Source organism: Marmota marmota, unplaced genomic scaffold, assembly GCF_001458135.2.
Source record: "Marmota marmota marmota unplaced genomic scaffold, marMar, whole genome shotgun sequence".
In the NCBI taxonomy this organism is placed as follows: Eukaryota; Metazoa; Chordata; class Mammalia; order Rodentia; family Sciuridae; genus Marmota; species Marmota marmota.
The window spans coordinates 6,294,086-6,301,315 of NW_025999924.1; the positions used below are offsets into that span (position 1 = coordinate 6,294,086).

The 7,230-nt window shown below is 34.1% G+C and overlaps 1 long non-coding RNA gene across 1 annotated transcript in view; it reads right to left on the reverse strand.

The window, feature by feature from the left end:
• Positions 1-6,802: 6,802 nt before the first annotated feature.
• LOC125615756 overlaps positions 6,803-7,230 on the reverse strand; it is a 4,434-nt gene continuing 4,006 nt past the window's right edge. The window contains exon 3 of the long non-coding RNA XR_007346349.1: positions 6,803-7,230. This exon is cut by the window's right edge and continues 2,273 nt beyond it. This is a non-coding gene — a long non-coding RNA (uncharacterized LOC125615756).

Here is a 7,230-nt window from a genome sequence, read left to right on the forward strand (position 1 = left end):
CAACAATTTTTTTCATTGTCACCATTTTGTATGAAAGGCATCTCTTCAACTCATCTTAGGAATGTGAAGATCCATGTGATGATTAGAGTAGAATAAAGCTGAGAGGGAGGAAGCATCAGTAAAGTGTTTTCAGGGACGGCCTTCAGCTAAGAAGCAAAGAATTCATGCATTAGTCAGCTTTTCGTTGCTATAACAAAATGTTTGAGAAAAACAACTTAAAACAACTTAAACAACTCAAATCTCGTAGTGACACTGGAGTTTCTCTGGAAAAGGAGGAAACATTTACTCTTGGCTCATGGTCTTGGAGGCTCATGATTGGCTGGATCCATTACTTCTGGGGTAAGGCAGTACATCATGGCAGAAGGGTGTGGCAGAGCAAAACTGCTCACCTTATATTGGCTAGGAAGCAGAGAGAAACAGAGAGAGAGAGAGAGAGAGAGAGAGAGAGAGAGAAAGTGGCCAGGCCCAAGACATAGTCCCCAAGGGTATGCTCCCAAGGACCCATTCCCTTCAAGTAGGTCTCACTTCTTACAGTTTCCACCACCTCCCAGTAGTCCATTCAGCTATGAATCCTCAATAGATCATCCACTGAGGAGGTTAGGGCCATCATGATTCACTTACCAAAAACCCCACCTGTGAACATTGCTGCTTTGGAGACTAAGCTTTCAACGCACAAGCCTTTGAGGGACATTCTAGATTGATCTGAACCACAATTATGCAATTTGTTCCTCTTTTTATCCCCTACCACTCTTATTGGGAGGGAGTCCACACTCTTAATTTACATAAAGACTGCCCTGGGCTCAGTCCTGAGAACTTCATTAACCCTCCCCTTCTACCTCCAAAGCTCATAGTGACACTGGAGTTTCTCTGGAAAAGAAAAGCAAGTGAATTTGTATCAGGGGCAAGATCTATTACCTTAATTGCATAAAAGAAAGCAAGATGTACTTGATTTATTATGTAAAATGTTGAAGTTGGAGATTCATTGATCAAGGATTATATTTGCCCTTGAACTTTTTTGGGTGGAGAGAATAGTGGAGATTGAATCTAGGGGCACTCAAACACTGAGCCACATCCCATCCCTATTTTGTATTTTATTTAGAGACAGGGTCTCACTGAGCTGCTAAGCACTTCACCATTGCTGAGGCTGGCTTTAAACTCACAATCCTCCTGTCTCAGCCTCCTGAATGACTGGGATTACAGGCTTGTGCCACCCACCCAGCTTACCTTGAACTTTTGATAACTGTTTCTGGGCCCAGAGTCTCCATAGGAAGCACAATTGAAGCCTACAAGATCATCTTCTACAAAATTTTTATTTTGCCATCATCCCAAAATACCATCCAGATCCCCTTACCCCCATATTGCTGATATATANAAAGAAAGAAAGAAAGAAAGAAAGAAAGAAAGAAAGAAAGAAAGAAAGAAAGAAAGAAAGAAAGAAAGAAAGAAAGAAAGAAAGAAAGAAAGAAAGAAAGAAAGAAAGAAAGAAAGAAAGAAAGAAAGAAAGAAAGAAAGAAAGAAAGAAAGAAAGAAAGAAAGAAAGAAAGAAAGAAAGAAAGAAAGAAAGAAAGAAAGAAAGAAAGAAAGAAAGAAAGAAAGAAAGAAAGAAAGAAAGAAAGAAAGAAAGAAAGAAAGAAAGAAAGAAAGAAAGAAAGAAAGAAAGAAAGAAAGAAAGAAAGAAAGAAAGAAAGAAAGAAAGAAAGAAAGAAAGAAAGAAAGAAAGAAAGAAAGAAAGAAAGAAAGAAAGAAAGAAAGAAAGAAAGAAAGAAAGAAAGAAAGAAAGAAAGAAAGAAAGAAAGAAAGAAAGAAAGAAAGAAAGAAAGAAAGAAAGAAAGAAAGAAAGAAAGAAAGAAAGAAAGAAAGAAAGAAAGAAAGAAAGAAAGAAAGAAAGAAAGAAAGAAAGAAAGAAAGAAAGAAAGAAAGAAAGAAAGAAAGAAAGAAAGAAAGAAAGAAAGAAAGAAAGAAAGAAAGAAAGAAAGAAAGAAAGAAAGAAAGAAAGAAAGAAAGAAAGAAAGAAAGAAAGAAAGAAAGAAAGAAAGAAAGAAAGAAAGAAAGAAAGAAAGAAAGAAAGAAAGAAAGAAAGAAAGAAAGAAAGAAAGAAAGAAAGAAAGAAAGAAAGAAAGAAAGAAAGAAAGAAAGAAAGAAAGAAAGAAAGAAAGAAAGAAAGAAAGAAAGAAAGAAAGAAAGAAAGAAAGAAAGAAAGAAAGAAAGAAAGAAAGAAAGAAAGAAAGAAAGAAAGAAAGAAAGAAAGAAAGAAAGAAAGAAAGAAAGAAAGAAAGAAAGAAAGAAAGAAAGAAAGAAAGAAAGAAAGAAAGAAAGAAAGAAAGAAAGAAAGAAAGAAAGAAAGAAAGAAAGAAAGAAAGAAAGAAAGAAAGAAAGAAAGAAAGAAAGAAAGAAAGAAAGAAAGAAAGAAAGAAAGAAAGAAAGAAAGAAAGAAAGAAAGAAAGAAAGAAAGAAAGAAAGAAAGAAAGAAAGAAAGAAAGAAAGAAAGAAAGAAAGAAAGAAAGAAAGAAAGAAAGAAAGAAAGAAAGAAAGAAAGAAAGAAAGAAAGAAAGAAAGAAAGAAAGAAAGAAAGAAAGAAAGAAAGAAAGAAAGAAAGAAAGAAAGAAAGAAAGAAAGAAAGAAAGAAAGAAAGAAAGAAAGAAAGAAAGAAAGAAAGAAAGAAAGAAAGAAAGAAAGAAAGAAAGAAAGAAAGAAAGAAAGAAAGAAAGAAAGAAAGAAAGAAAGAAAGAAAGAAAGAAAGAAAGAAAGAAAGAAAGAAAGAAAGAAAGAAAGAAAGAAAGAAAGAAAGAAAGAAAGAAAGAAAGAAAGAAAGAAAGAAAGAAAGAAAGAAAGAAAGAAAGAAAGAAAGAAAGAAAGAAAGAAAGAAAGAAAGAAAGAAAGAAAGAAAGAAAGAAAGAAAGAAAGAAAGAAAGAAAGAAAGAAAGAAAGAAAGAAAGAAAGAAAGAAAGAAAGAAAGAAAGAAAGAAAGAAAGAAAGAAAGAAAGAAAGAAAGAAAGAAAGAAAGAAAGAAAGAAAGAAAGAAAGAAAGAAAGAAAGAAAGAAAGAAAGAAAGAAAGAAAGAAAGAAAGAAAGAAAGAAAGAAAGAAAGAAAGAAAGAAAGAAAGAAAGAAAGAAAGAAAGAAAGAAAGAAAGAAAGAAAGAAAGAAAGAAAGAAAGAAAGAAAGAAAGAAAGAAAGAAAGAAAGGTGAAAGAAAGTCTCAGAACTCCCAGTCCAGCAGGAGGGGCAAGAGTGCCTTTGAGTCTAAATATTTCAAAAGTCTTTTTATTTCTCAAAACATATGAATCTGTAAGACTAACTTTGAATGTAACTTCAGGTTCTTGAATCATCTGAATTTCTACACTGGTTTATTTGGAATGTCTACTTGGTTGAATGGAATATGTCATTTTGGTGTCACATTATTAAATCCACAATTCAAACAAAAGGCTCAGCAGGCCCAGCTTCATGCATGGGGCAATGAGATGTCAGGGGATCGCCCAGGGTCTTCCTGGAAGTCTCCTGGTGACCAATGAGGGAGGAGGATCACTTTAGCCCTCCTTGTGCTCTGGGTACACCCTGACTGAAGTCTCATTTACAAAAGAAGAAAAATTAAGAAAATACCTGTCATCCCAGCTACTTGGGAGACTGAAGCTTTGATCACAAGTTCAAGGCCAATCTAGGCAACTTAAAACCTGTCTCAAAATAAAACAAAAAAATGGGCTTGGGATATAGCTCAGTGGTAGAGCACTTGCTTAAGCTTGCACGAAGCCCTGGGTTTAATCCCCAGTACCAGCAAAAGAAAAACAACCCCATAATATATATAAAATATATATATTATATATAAATATTATATATAATATATATATACATATATGTATATATGTATATTGCATATATATGTATATATGTACGTTACATATACACATATGTATGTATTTCATATATAATATACTTTATTGCATATACATATATACCCATACATAACAATACATAATGTAGAGAGAGCATAAAGCATATATATGCATAAATATTTTAAAATTTTTTCTAAAAAAATCTTTTTTTGAAGTTACTGTAGCCTATTTTTTAATTAAATTATTTATGTCAACATTACCCCCAGTATTTTGACATGTTAACATTTTGAGAGAAATTTATGGGAAAAAAAATTTTAAGTTACAATATCAATGCAACTATCTAATGGCTAACATCTCACTGAAGCCCTGAGGAAGTTATTTGTAAGGAAGTTGAGGAAGATTGTAGTAAAAGGAAGGAGCTACTGGATTTGAGAGTTTTGGAATGTCCAGTACTATAAGGCAAGAGAAGAGGGATGACTTGATCAGGAAGTAGAAGAAAAGCAAAATGAACAGATCTGAGTGGGTTTTTAATTACAACAGAAAACCATTCTAGAAAAAAAGAAAAGACCAATAAATCTCACTAGAGTGTCACAGCAGCTATTTTTGTCTTTTGAAAAAATCCTGCCCTAGCCCTGTCAAGTTTCTGCCCATTAATCATTCATTTTTCAAAACAGTGTTGCCATATGGGGTGCATAAAATGAAATGAGCTCTGCTTTTCTCACTTAGGTGCTGGGTCCTGGGTTCAATCTCTAGTACTGAGGGTGTGTGGGGGGTGGGTGTGGAGAGAAAACAAAACAAATAGAAGCATATTCTGAAAGCTTCCAATGACAAAAGAAGTCAAGTCAAGAGGCAGGAAGTCTGCGCTTCATTTCTATTTATGGAACCCAAAGTTTAAACAGAGCTCTCCATTCAGAACTCATCTGGCTATTAAAATTGTCTTCGAAGTTATTATCTGCAAGGAAACCGACAGCATTCAAATCTTTCCCTGTAGCAGTCTTGTATTTAGAGATGTTTCACATGTGTTTAATTCACTGATCAATTTTACCTTGTCAAAACAGAGAATGGTCTGTCAAAAACAGGATGAAGCTCATTAGTGAGATGCAGGAGATAGCACAATGGAGGGGAGAATAAACAGACTGCCCAGAAATAAGGAAACAAGAGCCTATTCAGGAAGCAAGTGGAAATAGCAGAAAATGATACAGTGATCACAGTAGACCCACAGCTAGTAGATGGTACTGCCACTTAGTAAATGATACTGAACAGGAAATTTTTTTTCAATAATTGCTGGGTGATGGCAGTTCAAGATCTGGTGCCTGATAAGTGAGTAGTCAGCAGAGTAGGTAAACCAATTTTCTCCATTCTGAATAGCACATGATTTCCCCCATTTTGTGAAGTTAGAATCGGATCTAATGTAGTAGGATTTTTCCCTGCTCCTCACAGAAGAAGCCTAAGACTGAAAGTGTGTGAGAGAAAATATAAAAGTTATGTCCAAGCAATAATGAGAAGGCCAATATATTACATACAGCAGAAAATACACACTTAAAATCTTAAATGTTATTTATACTATTTACTTATTTACTTGTGGACTGAATTATATTTTTAAAAAATTCAAAATTCACAAAATCAACACCACAAGTCTCCCTTGAATTTCCACCTGAGAACTGTGCTTTTTATTTGCTTGATTTTATAGTGCTGGGGCTTGGACCCAGGGCCTTTTAAATGTAAGGCAAGCATTCTACCAACTAAGCTAAATCTCCAGCCCTGAGAACAGTGTTATCAGTTTCTTACATATTCTTCCAGAGGTAGTTTATTGTTTTTATTTATTTATTTGTTTATAATATCCCTTTTGTTATGTTTATATTCATCTCTTAGCATACTACATGCTTTTGCAAATTCTGCTTTCCTGGTCATGCAACAATACATTTTGGAGATAATTCTATTACAGTATGTCAAGAGTTCCCAATTCTTCTTCTACAACTGGGCTGTATTCTGGTTTACAAATGTCCAATAATTTATTTGAGCCATCTCCTAACATCAGTATCTGAGCTCTCTAAGCTTCTATTATTACAAACAGTATTGCAGAGAATGACATTTTGCTCATACTGTGCAAGTATGAGCAGGATGCATTTTAGAGGTGGAATCACTAAGTCAAAGTCAATGTGCATTAGTGTCTTTGGTAGATGTTGCCTATCTGCCCTCCATAGAAACTGTCCCATTTATATCCTTACTACTAATAAATGACAGTATCTCTCTCTCTCTCTCTCTCTCTCTCTCTCTCTCTCTATATATATATATATATATATATATATATATATATATAATAATCATATATAATTATTATATATTATATACTCTTATATATTTTATATATAATAAATAAATAAATATAATTTATATTTTATTCATTTATTTGTTTATTTATTTATTTATTTATTCATTTATTGGGTGTGTCTGTGTGTGGTGTTGGGGATTGAACCCAGGTCCTTGTGCATGCAAAGCAAGTACTCTACCAACTGAGCTATATCCCAGCCCTCTTTATATTCTTAATATTGATTAATTACAGTGTATTTCTCCAAATACTTTTCAATATAATTATGTCATCATAATTTTGTTATCATTTTAATTTTTGTCACTTTATAGGCAAAAAGTAGAATCTCAATGTACTTTTTAAAGAATTTTAATTGCAATATATTATATAAGCACATTGATCATATGTGTACAGCTCATTAAATCTTTTTTTTTTGGGGGGGGTACCAGGAATTGAACCCAGGGGCACTTAAACACTGAGCCATATCTCCAGCCTTTTTGTATTTAATTTAGAGGCAGGATCTCTTATAGGTTATAGACAGGGTGTCTTAGAGAGGCTTAGGGCCTCTCTAAGTTGCTGAGACTGGCTTTGAACTCAGGATCCTTCTGCCTCAGCCTCCTGAGCTGCTGGGATTGCAGTTAATAAATCCTCACAGATTTAACACAGTTCAAGAAGCCCCCTTTGTACTTCCTTCCAGTTTATATTGTTTTAGTTTTTCTCTTATTATAACTGAAAATAGCTGTCTGGTTAAAATTACTCAAACTTGGCTCAAGAGTAGTTAGGTATCTTTTCATTCGTTCAAGAGTTCTATGGACTGTGCATTCCTATCTTTTGCCTATTCTTTGATTGAGCTGTTGGTGTTTTCTCATTGATTTGTAGAAGCTATTTTAGCAATGAGGGAATTTCAGTGGACGATAGGAAAGACATGAGTATTACGGTGGAATTTATCAACTCTGACCCCTGAGAGTAGATGTCCAGCATTTGGAATTCTAGAAATCCAGCAATGAGTCAAAGCAGCTCCATGATTGGTGGAGTGGCCCAGTCTTCTGCAGTGGGCCAGAGCCTGTGTGTCTCCTCCCGCCACCCCCCACCCC